General features: G+C 49.9%; 1 pseudogene; it reads left to right on the forward strand.

Annotated features, from left to right (window-relative positions):
• Positions 1–12,500, forward strand: part of LOC121845027 — a 30,941-nt pseudogene that overhangs the window by 14,966 nt on the left and 3,475 nt on the right.

Raw genomic sequence — 12,500 nt, forward strand, 5'->3', positions numbered from 1 at the left:
TCTCTCTCCTTCCCTCCAACCTCCCTCTCCTCCCTCCAATCTTCTTCCTTTCTCTCTCCCTCCCTCCAACCTTCTCCCCTCTCTCTCCTTTCTCTCTCCCTCCCTCCAACCTTCTCCCTTTCTTTCTCCTCTCTCCCTCCCTCTAACCTTCTCTCTCTCTCTCTCCTTCCCTTCCCTCCCTCCCTCCAACCTTCTCCCTTTTCTCTCCCTCCCTCCAACCTTCTCCCTCTCTCTCCTTCCCTCCAACCTCCCTCCCCCCTCCCTCCAACCTTCTCCCTCTCTCTCTCCTTCCCTCCAACCTCCCTCTCTCTCTCCCTCCCTCCAACCTCTCCCTCTCTCCCTCCCTCCAACCTCCCTCTCTCTCTCTCCTCCCTCCTCCCTCCCCCTCCCTCCAACCCTCCCTCTCTCCCTCCCTCCAACCTCCCTCTCTCTCCCTCCCTCCCTCCTCCTCTCCCTCCCTCCCTCCCCCTCCCCCTCCCTCCCTCCCTCCAACCTTCTCCCTTTCTCTCTCCTCCCTCCAACCTCCCTCCTCCCTCCCTCCCTCCTCTCCTCTCCCCTCCCTCCCTCCAACCTCCCTCCCTCCCTCCCTCCCTCCCTCCCTCCCTCCCTCCCTCCCTCCCTCTCCCTCCCTCCCTCCTTCTCTCCCTCTCTCCCTCCCTCCCTCCCTTCCCCTCTCCTCCCCCCCTCCCTCCCTCCTCCTCCCTCACCTCTCCCTCCCTCCTCTCCTCCCTCCCTCCCTCCCTCCCTCCCTCCCAACCCCTCCCCTCCTCCCTCTCTCCCTCCCTCCTTCCCCCTCCCTCTCCCTCCCTCCAACCTCCCTCCCTCTCCTCCCCCTCCCTCCCTCCTCTCTCTCCTTCCCTCCCTCCTCCCTCCCTCCCTCCCTCCCTCCAACCTTCTCCCTCTCTCCCTCCCTCCAACCTTCTCCCTTTCTCTCTCCTTCCCTCCAACCTCCCTCTCCCTCCCTCCCTCCTCCCCCTCTCTCCTTCCCTCCAACCTCCCTCTCTCTCTCCTTCCCTCCCCTCTCCTCTCCCTCCCCTCCTCCCTCCCTCCCTCCCTCCCTCCCTCCCTCCCTCCCTCCCTCCCTCCCTCCCTCCCCAACCTTCTCCCTCTCTCTCTCCTCTCCTTCCCTCTCTCCTCCCCCTCCCTCTCCTCCCTCTCCTTCCCTCTCTCCTCCCCTCCCTCCCTCCCTCCCTCCCTCCAACCTTCTCCCTCTCTCTCCTCCCCTCTCCTCCCCCTTCCCCTCTCTCCTTCCCTCTCTCCTTCCCTCTCTCCTCCCTCTCTCCTTCCTCCAGTGGTAACCATATCTTCCAGGGTCAGGCAGCAGGGATTGCTGTGAATGAGAACGGCAGAGGGGTGATAGTCGGTACACACACACACACACACACACACACACACACACACACACACACACACACACACACACACACAGCAACCTGCACAGCATCTTGACTGAAATGTTAAAAGTACTTAATGAATGAAATTTATTATTAGTGATATTATGTAAATGAAGGTACTTTAATGCTATCTCCCCCCGTCCAGAGAATGTGATCAGGGAGAACCAGTGGGGGTGCAGATATCAGGGGGGGGCGACCCGGTCCTGAGGAACAACTACATCTGTCATGGCTACTCTGATGGGGTGGTGGTGGGGAGAGAGGCCGTGGACTCATAGAGGGAAACCACATCTACAGTGAGTAATACACTTCCTGTTTGCTGACGTCACTTCCTGTCCTCCTCCTCTCTGTCATGGCTATTCTGACGGGGTGGTGGTGGGGGAGAGAGGCTGTGGACTCATAGAGGGAAACCACATCTACAGTGAGTAATAAACAAACACTTCCTGTTTGCTGACGTCACTTCCTGTTCTCTTGTCCTCTCCCTTCTCCTAGACAACAAGGGCTGTGGTGTGTGGTTGATGTCCTCCAGCCTCCCTCAGCTGTTGGGAAACTACATTACCCATAACCGCATGTACGGGCTGGCCGTGTTCTGCCGGAAGGACCCTGACGGGGGCGGGACCAGGGAAGGGGGGCAGGAGGGAGGAGGAAGAGGAGGAGGACAGGAGAACTTCCATGAGGAAGGAGAGCTGCTGGCGTGGGAAGGTGACCTTGACAGCGAGGACGAACGTCTCTCCGCCCGGCGCTCCATCAGCACGGCTCTGGTGGAGGGAAACTGCATTAGCCGCAATGGAGGTGAGACTGTAGACCCTAGAGCCACAATGGAGGTGAGACTGTAGACACTGTAGAGCCACAATGGAGGTGAGACTGTAGACACTGTAGAGCCACAATGGAGGAGAGACTGTAGACACTGTAGAGCCACAATGGAGGTGAGACTGTAGACAGTGTAGAGCCACAATGGAGGAGAGACTGTAGACACTGTAGAGCCACAATGGAGGAGACACTGTAGAGCCGCAATGGAGGTGAGACTGTAGACACTGTAGAGCCACAATGGAGGAGACACTGTAGAGCCGCAATGGAGGTGAGACTGTAGACACTGTAGAGCCACAATGGAGGAGAGACTGTAGACACTGTAGAGCCACAATGGAGGTGAGACTGTAGACACTGTAGAGCCACAATGGAGGAGAGACTAGACACTGTAGAGCCACAATGGAGGAGAGACTGTAGACACTGTAGAGCCACAATGGAGGTGAGACTGTAGACACTGTAGAGCCACAATGGAGGTGAGACTGTAGAAACTGTAGAGCCACAATGGAGGAGAGACTGTAGACACTGTAGAGCCACAATGGAGGTGAGACTGTAGACACTGTAGAGCCACAATGGAGGAGAGACTGTAGACACTGTAGAGCCACAATGGAGGTGAGACTGTAGACACTGTAGAGCCACAATGGAGGAGAGACTGTAGACACTGTAGAGCCACAATGGAGGTGAGACTGTAGACACTGTAGAGCCACAATGGAGGTGAGACTGTAGAGCCACAATGGAGGAGACACTGTAGAGCCGCAATGGAGGTGAGACTGTAGACACTGTAGAGCCACAATGGAGGTGAGACTGTAGAGCCACAATGGAGGAGACACTGTAGAGCCGCAATGGAGGTGAGACTGTAGACACTGTAGAGCCACAATGGAGGAGAGACTGTAGACACTGTAGAGCCACAATGGAGGTGAGACTGTAGACACTGTAGAGCCACAATGGAGGAGAGACTGTAGACACTGTAGAGACACAATGGAGGAGAGACTGTAGACACTGTAGAGCCACAATGGAGGAGAGACTGTAGACACTGTAGAGCCACAATGGAGGAGAGACTGTAGACACTGTAGAGCCACAATGGAGGAGAGACTGTAGACACTGTAGAGCCACAATGGAGGTGAGACTGTAGACACTGTACAGCCACAATGGAGGAGAGACTGTAGACACTGTAGAGCCACAATGGAGGAGAGAGACACTGAAGAGCCACAATGGAGGTGAGACTGTAGAGCCACAATGGAGGAGACTGTAGACACTGTAGAGCCACAATGGAGGTGAGACTGTAGACACTGTAGAGCCACAATGGAGGTGAGACTGTAGACACTGTAGAGCCACAATGGAGGTGAGACTGTAGAGCCACAATGGAGGAGACAGTGTAGAGCCACAATGGAGGTGAGACTGTAGACACTGTAGAGCCACAATGGAGGTGAGACTAGACACTGTAGAGCCACAATGGAGGAGAGACTGAGACACTGTAGAGCCACAATGGAGGAGAGACTAGACACTGTAGAGCCACAATGGAGGAGAGACTGTAGACACTGTAGAGCCACAATGGAGGAGAGACTAGACACTGTAGAGCCACAATGGAGGAGAGACTGTAGACACTGTAGAGCCACAATGGAGGAGAGACTAGACACTGTAGAGCCACAATGGAGGAGAGACTAGACACTGTAGAGCCACAATGGAGGAGAGACTAGACACTGTAGAGCCACAATGGAGGAGAGACTAGACACTGTAGAGCCACAATGGAGGAGAGACTGTAGACACTGTAGAGCCACAATGGAGGAGAGACTAGACACTGTAGAGCCACAATGGAGGAGAGACTGTAGACACTGTAGAGCCACAATGGAGGAGAGACTGTAGACACTGTAGAGCCACAATGGAGGAGAGACTGTAGACACTGTAGAGCCACAATGGAGGAGAGACTGTAGACACTGTAGAGCCACAATGGAGGAGAGACTGTAGACACTGTAGAGCCACAATGGAGGAGAGACTGTAGACACTGTAGAGCCACAATGGAGGAGAGACTGTAGACACTGTAGAGCCACAATGGAGGAGAGACTGTAGACACTGTAGAGCCACAATGGAGGTGAGACTGTAGACACTGTAGAGCCACAATGGAGGAGAGACTGTAGACACTGTAGAGCCACAATGGAGGAGAGACTGTAGACACTGTAGAGCCACAATGGAGGAGAGACTGTAGACACTGTAGAGCCACAATGGAGGTGAGACTGTAGACACTGTAGAGCCACAATGGAGGAGAGACTGTAGACACTGTAGAGCCACAATGGAGGAGAGACTGTAGACACTGTAGAGCCACAATGGAGGAGAGACTGTAGACACTGTAGAGCCACAATGGGAGAGACTGTAGACACTGTAGAGCCACAATGGAGGTGAGACTGTAGACACTGTAGAGCCACAATGGAGGAGAGACTGTAGACACTGTAGAGCCACAATGGAGGTGAGACTGTAGACACTGTAGAGCCACAATGGAGGAGAGACTGTAGACACTGTAGAGCCACAATGGAGGTGAGACTGTAGACACTGTAGAGCCACAATGGAGGAGAGACTGGAGACACTGTAGAGCCACAATGGAGGTGAGACTGTAGACACTGTAGAGCCACAATGGAGGTGAGACTGTAGACACTGTAGAGCCACAATGGAGGAGAGACTGTAGACACTGTAGAGCCACAATGGAGGTGAGACTGTAGACACTGTAGAGCCACAATGGAGGAGGACTGAGACACTGTAGAGCCACAATGGAGGAGAGACTAGACACTGTAGAGCCACAATGGAGGAGAGACTGTAGACACTGTAGAGCCACAATGGAGGAGAGACTGTAGACACTGTAGAGCCACAATGGAGGAGAGACTGTAGACACTGTAGAGCCACAATGGAGGAGAGAGACACTGTAGAGCCACAATGAGACTGTAGACACTGTAGAGCCACAATGGAGGAGAGACTGTAGACACTGTAGAGCCACAATGGAGGAGAGACTGTAGACACTGTAGAGCCACAATGGAGGAGAGACTGTAGACACTGTAGAGCCACAATGGAGGAGAGACTGTAGACACTGTAGAGCCACAATGGAGGAGAGACTAGACACTGTAGAGCCACAATGGAGGGAGACTGTAGACACTGTAGAGCCACACTGTAGAGCCACAATGGAGGTGAGACTGTAGACACTGTAGAGCCGCAATGGAGGTGAGACTGTAGACACTGTAGAGCCACAATGGAGGTGAGACTGTAGACACTGTAGAGCCACAATGGAGGAGAGACTGTAGACACTGTAGAGCCACAATGGAGGTGAGACTGTAGACACTGTAGAGCCACAATGGAGGTGAGACTGTAGACACTGTAGAGCCACAATGGAGGAGAGACTAGACACTGTAGAGCCACAATGGAGGAGAGACTAGACACTGTAGAGCCACAATGGAGGTGAGACTGTAGACACTGTAGAGCCACAATGGAGGAGAGACTGTAGACACTGTAGAGCCACAATGGAGGAGAGACTGTAGACACTGTAGAGCCACAATGGAGGAGAGACTGTAGACACTGTAGAGCCACAATGGAGGTGAGACTGTAGACACTGTAGAGCCACAATGGAGGTGAGACTGTAGACACTGTAGAGCCACAATGGAGGAGAGACTGTAGACACTGTAGAGCCACAATGGAGGACTGAGACTGTAGACACTGTAGAGCCACAATGGAGACACTGTAGAGACAATGTAGACTGTAGAGCCACTGTAGAGCCACAATGTAGACACTGTAGAGCCACAATGGAGGTGAGACTGTAGACACTGTAGAGCCACAATGGAGGAGAGACTAGACACTGTAGAGCCACAATGGAGGAGAGACTGTAGACACTGTGAGCCACAATGGAGGAGAGACTGTAGACACTGTAGAGCCACAATGGAGGAGAGACTGTAGACACTGTAGAGCCACAATGGAGGTGAGACTGTAGACACTGTAGAGCCACAATGGAGAGACTGAGACACTGTAGAGCCACAATGGAGGAGAGACTGTAGACACTGTAGAGCCACAATGGAGGAGAGACTGTAGACACTGTAGAGCCACAATGGAGGAGAGACTAGACACTGTAGAGCCACAATGGAGGAGAGACTGTAGACACTGTAGAGCCACAATGGAGGAGAGACTGTAGACACTGTAGAGCCACAATGGAGGTGAGACTGTAGACACTGTAGAGCCACAATGGAGGAGAGACTGTAGACACTGTAGAGCCACAATGGAGGAGAGACTAGACACTGTAGAGCCACAATGGAGGAGAGACTGTAGACACTGTAGAGCCACAATGGAGGAGAGACTAGACACTGTAGAGCCACAATGGAGGAGAGACTAGACACTGTAGAGCCACAATGGAGGAGAGACTGTAGACACTGTAGAGCCACAATGGAGGTGAGACTGTAGACACTGTAGAGCCACAATGGAGGAGAGACTGTAGACACTGTAGAGCCACAATGGAGGAGGTGAGACTGTAGACACTGTAGAGCCACAATGGAGGTGAGACTGTAGACACTGTAGAGAGAGACCACAATGGAGGAGAGACTAGACACTGTAGAGCCACAATGGAGGGGAGAGACTGTAGAGCCACAATGGAGGAGAGACTGTAGAGCCACAATGGAGGTGAGACTGTAGACACTGTAGAGCCACAATGGAGGAGAGACTAGACACTGTAGAGCCACAATGGAGGTGAGACTGTAGACACTGTAGAGCCACAATGGAGGGAGAGACACTGTAGAGCCACAATGTGAGAGAGACACTGTAGAGCCACAATGGAGGAGAGACTAGACACTGTAGAGCCACAATGGAGGAGAGACTAGACACTGTAGAGCCACAATGGAGGTGAGGAGACACTGTAGAGCCACAATGGAGGTGAGACTGTAGACACTGTAGAGCCACAATGGAGGAGAGACTAGACACTGTAGAGCCACAATGGAGGTGAGACTAGACACTGTAGAGCCACAATGGAGGAGAGACTGTAGAGACACTGTAGAGCCACAATGGAGGTGAGACTGTAGACACTGTAGAGCCACAATGGAGGAGAGACTGAGACACTGTAGAGCCACAATGGAGGTGAGACTGTAGACACTGTAGAGCCACAATGGAGGTGAGACTGTAGACACTGTAGAGCCACAATGGAGGAGAGACTGTAGACACTGTAGAGCCACAATGGAGGAGAGACTAGACACTGTAGAGCCACAATGGAGGTGAGACTGTAGACACTGTAGAGCCACAATGGAGGTGAGACTGTAGACACTGTAGAGCCACAATGGAGGAGAGACTAGACTCTGTAGAGCCACAATGGAGGAGAGACTAGACACTGTAGAGCCACAATGGAGGAGAGACTAGACACTGTAGAGCCACAATGGAGGAGAGACTGTAGACACTGTAGAGCCACAATGGAGGTGAGACTGTAGACAGTGTAGAGCCACAATGGAGGTGAGACTGTAGACACTGTAGAGCCACAATGGAGGAGAGACTAGACTCTGTAGAGCCACAATGGAGGAGAGACTAGACACTGTAGAGCCACAATGGAGGAGAGACTAGACACTGTAGAGCCACAATGGAGGAGAGACTAGACACTGTTGAGCCACAATGGAGGAGACACCGTAGAGCCACAATGGAGGAGAGACTGTAGATGCTGTAGAGCCACAATGAGGGAGAGACTAGACACTGTAGAGCCACAATGGAGGAGAGACTGTAGACAGTGTAGAGCCACAATGGAGGTGAGACTGTAGACACTGTAGAGCCACAATGGAGGAGAGACTGTAGAAACTGTAGAGCCACAATGGAGGAGAGACTAGACACTGTAGAGCCACAATGGAGGTGAGACTGTAGACACTGTAGAGCCACAATGGAGGTGAGACTGTAGACACTGTAGAGCCACAATGGAGGTGAGACTAGACTCTGTAGAGCCACAATGGAGGAGAGACTAGACACTGTAGAGCCACAATGGAGGAGAGACTAGACACTGTAGAGCCACAATGGAGGAGAGACTGTAGACACTGTAGAGCCACAATGGAGGAGAGACTGTAGACGCTGTCGGGGAGAGAGAAGAGTCGTTGAGTGTCATCATCATAGCAGTGATAGGTCGGACTGGTTTGGGTTTATACTTTACCTTCAATACCGCCATTTGAATGTTTGGTTTGTTAAATGTGATACGTAACGTCCATTTAAAAAAAATATAGTTTACTTCTCTCCAGTCTCTCTATGCCGCTTTCCACACAGACCTAGCCACGCCCCCCTGTCACTCAAAGAGCTCGTTTGATGTTCCTCAACCAGGAGACAGTCTGCATGGTCAACGCAACACATACAAACAAACACTGTTGATGACAACGATGCAGTTGTCACTTTTGCTTCTTAAATAGAAATCTACTAGTCTTCTATAATGACACTATTAGCTTGCGTTTCTTACATCTGCTAACAGCTAGTTTGCCTTTTCTTAGCAAGTTGTTGCTAAATCTTGTTAGCCGCTAATGCTAATCACTAGCTAATAACTGTACTGAGTCAGAACAAGTGTAATTAGCTAGTACAGCCTGATGATACCAGTGATTGTGTAGACCTTAATTAGCTTGTTGTTTGTGCAACAGTGTCTTCTACATTTTAAAGAGGTACAACGCAAAGCAAGAATCAGTTAGCTTACATGAAGTAGCTAAGAGAAAACATTCAATGTAGCCAACGATTATAAGGTCCCCCTAGGAAACACCTATTAACACATTAGTTCCTACCCTGTCACAATAATAACTTCTCCCTGGCATTTTCATTCGTTGTCATGTCCAACAACACTGTATTAAATTATTAATATATTATTTATATTTATATATTATTTATTTATATTATTAATATATACTATTATATTCTAACCAAAATAATTAGAATAGACATTATATTCCCATGATACACAAGTGTTTTGCCCTAAATTGTAACATTTGGTTGAAAATAAGGCCCAGGTGCCTGGCCCATATCGTGCAGCTCTACGTGGCAATGATTTTTGTTTTGGTTTTATACTGTTCAATTCACCTTCAACCCAATCAGAATGGAGAAAGACCACATTGAAATCACTTAGAGTGTTGCCACCCAAGGGCCAACCACAACTCATAAAGCACATGTACAACTTTTATTATAAAAAAAATATAAAATACCATCAATTTATTTATTTCAAGTACCGTGATATTATATTTTGGCCATATCGCCCTGCCCTATGTGAGGATATGACAGAGCTGAGTGTCTATAGAGAGGAGAGGTCCATCCTCATAGCAGTGATAGGAGAGACCATGTGATGATATGACCAGTGACTTGGTCTATAGAGAGTAGAGGAGAGGTCCATCCTCATAGCAGTGATAGGAGAGACCATGTGATGATATGACCAGTGACTTGGTGTAGAGAGAAGAGGAGAGGTCCATCCTCATAGCAGTGATAGGAGAGACCATGTGAGGATATGACCAGTGACTTGGTCTATAGAGAGTAGAGGAGAGGTCCATCCTCATAGCAGTGATAGGAGAGACCATGTGAGGATATGACCAGTGACTTGGTGTAGAGAGAGAAGAGGAGAGGTCCATCCTCATAGCAGTGATAGGAGAGACCATGTGATGATATGACAGAGCTGAGTGACTTGGTGTAGAGAGAAGAGGAGAGGTCCATCCTCATAGCAGTGATAGGAGAGACCATGTGATGATATGACAGAGCTGAGTGTCTATAGAGAGGAGAGGAGAGGTCCATCCTCATAGCAGTGATAGGAGAGACCATGTGATGATATGACCAGTGACTTGGTGTAGAGAGAAGAGGAGAGGTCCATCCTCATAGCAGTGATAGGAGAGACCATGTGAGGATATGACCAGTGACTTGGTGTAGAGAGAAGAGGAGAGGTCCATCCTCATAGCAGTGATAGGAGAGACCATGTGATGATATGACCAGTGACTTGGTCTATAGAGAGTAGAGGAGAGGTTCATCCTCATAGCAGTGATAGGAGAGACCATGCGATGATATGACAGAGCTGAGTGACTTGGTGTAGAGAGAGAAGAGGAGAGGTCCATCCTCATAGCAGTGATAGGAGAGACCATGTGATGATATGACCAGTGACTTGGTCTATAGAGAGTAGAGGAGAGGTCCATCCTCATAGCAGTGATAGGAGAGACCATGTGATGATATGACAGAGCTGAGTGTCTATAGAGAGTAGAGGAGAGGTCCATCCTCATAGCAGTGATAGGAGAGACCATGTGAGGATATGACCAGTGACTTGGTATAGAGAGAAGAGGAGAGGTCCATCCTCATAGCAGTGATAGGAGAGACCATGTGAGGATATGACCAGTGACTTGGTATAGAGAGAGTAGAGGAGAGGTCCATCCTCATAGCAGTGATAGGAGAGACCATGTGAGGATATGACCAGTGACTTGGTATAGAGAGAGTAGAGGAGAGGTCCATCCTCATAGCAGTGATAGGAGAGACCATGTGATGATATGACCAGTGACTTGGTATAGAGAGAGTAGAGGAGAGGTCCATCCTCATAGCAGTGATAGGAGAGACCATGTGCTGATATGACAGAGCTGAGTGACTTGGTGTAGAGAGAAGAGGAGAGGTCCATCCTCATAGCAGTGATAGGAGAGACCATGTGAGGATATGACCAGTGACTTGGTATAGAGAGAAGAGGAGAGGTCCATCCTCATAGCAGTGATAGGAGAGACCATGTGATGATATGACCAGTGACTTGGTATAGAGAGAGTAGAGGAGAGGTCCATCCTCATAGCAGTGATAGGAGAGACCATGTGATGATATGACCAGTGACTTGGTATAGAGAGAAGAGGAGAGGTCCATCCTCATAGCAGTGATAGGAGAGACCATGTGAGGATATGACCAGTGACTTGGTGTAGAGAGAAGAGGAGAGGTCCATCCTCATAGCAGTGATAGGAGAGACCATGTGAGGATATGACCAGTGACTTGGTATAGAGAGAAGAGGAGAGGTCCATCCTCATAGCAGTGATAGGAGAGACCATGTGATGATATGACCAGTGACTTGGTATAGAGAGAAGAGGAGAGGTCCATCCTCATAGCAGTGATAGGAGAGACCATGTGATGATATGACCAGTGACTTGGTCTATAGAGAGTAGAGGAGAGGTCCATCCTCATAGCAGTGATAGGAGAGACCATGTGATGATATGACCAGTGACTTGGTGTAGAGAGAAGAGGAGAGGTCCATCCTCATAGCAGTGATAGGAGAGACCATGTGAGGATATGACCAGTGACTTGGTCTATAGAGAGTAGAGGAGAGGTCCATCCTCATAGCAGTGATAGGAGAGACCATGTGATGATATGACCAGTGACTTGGTCTATAGAGAGTAGAGGAGAGGTCCATCCTCATAGCAGTGATAGGAGAGACCATGTGATGATATGACCAGTGACTTGAGTGTCTATAGAGAGTAGAGGAGAGGTCCATCCTCATAGCAGTGATAGGAGAGACCATGTGAGGATATGACCAGTGACTTGGTATAGAGAGAAGAGGAGAGGTCCATCCTCATAGCAGTGATAGGAGAGACCATGTGAGGATATGACCAGTGACTTGGTATAGAGAGTAGAGGAGAGGTCCATCCTCATAGCAGTGATAGGAGAGACCATGTGAGGATATGACCAGTGACTTGGTATAGAGAGTAGAGGAGAGGTCCATCCTCATAGCAGTGATAGGAGAGACCATGTGATGATATGACCAGTGACTTGGTGTAGAGAGAGTAGAGGAGAGGTCCATCCTCATAGCAGTGATAGGAGAGACCATGTGCTGATATGACAGAGCTGAGTGACTTGGTGTAGAGAGAAGAGGAGAGGTCCATCCTCATAGCAGTGATAGGAGAGACCATGTGAGGATATGACCAGTGACTTGGTATAGAGAGAAGAGGAGAGGTCCATCCTCATAGCAGTGATAGGAGAGACCATGTGATGATATGACCAGTGACTTGGTATAGAGAGAGTAGAGGAGAGGTCCATCCTCATAGCAGTGATAGGAGAGACCATGTGATGATATGACAGAGCTGAGTGACTTGGTGTAGAGAGAAGAGGAGAGGTCCATCCTCATAGCAGTGATAGGAGAGACCATGTGAGGATATGACCAGTGACTTGGTATAGAGAGAAGAGGAGAGGTCCATCCTCATAGCAGTGATAGGAGAGACCATGTGAGGATATGACCAGTGACTTGGTGTAGAGAGAAGAGGAGAGGTCCATCCTCATAGCAGTGATAGGAGAGACCATGTGAGGATATGACCAGTGACTTGGTATAGAGAGAAGAGGAGAGGTCCATCC

This window comes from Oncorhynchus tshawytscha, unplaced genomic scaffold (genome assembly GCF_018296145.1).
Source record: "Oncorhynchus tshawytscha isolate Ot180627B unplaced genomic scaffold, Otsh_v2.0 Un_contig_6062_pilon_pilon, whole genome shotgun sequence".
NCBI classification, from domain to species: Eukaryota; Metazoa; Chordata; class Actinopteri; order Salmoniformes; family Salmonidae; genus Oncorhynchus; species Oncorhynchus tshawytscha.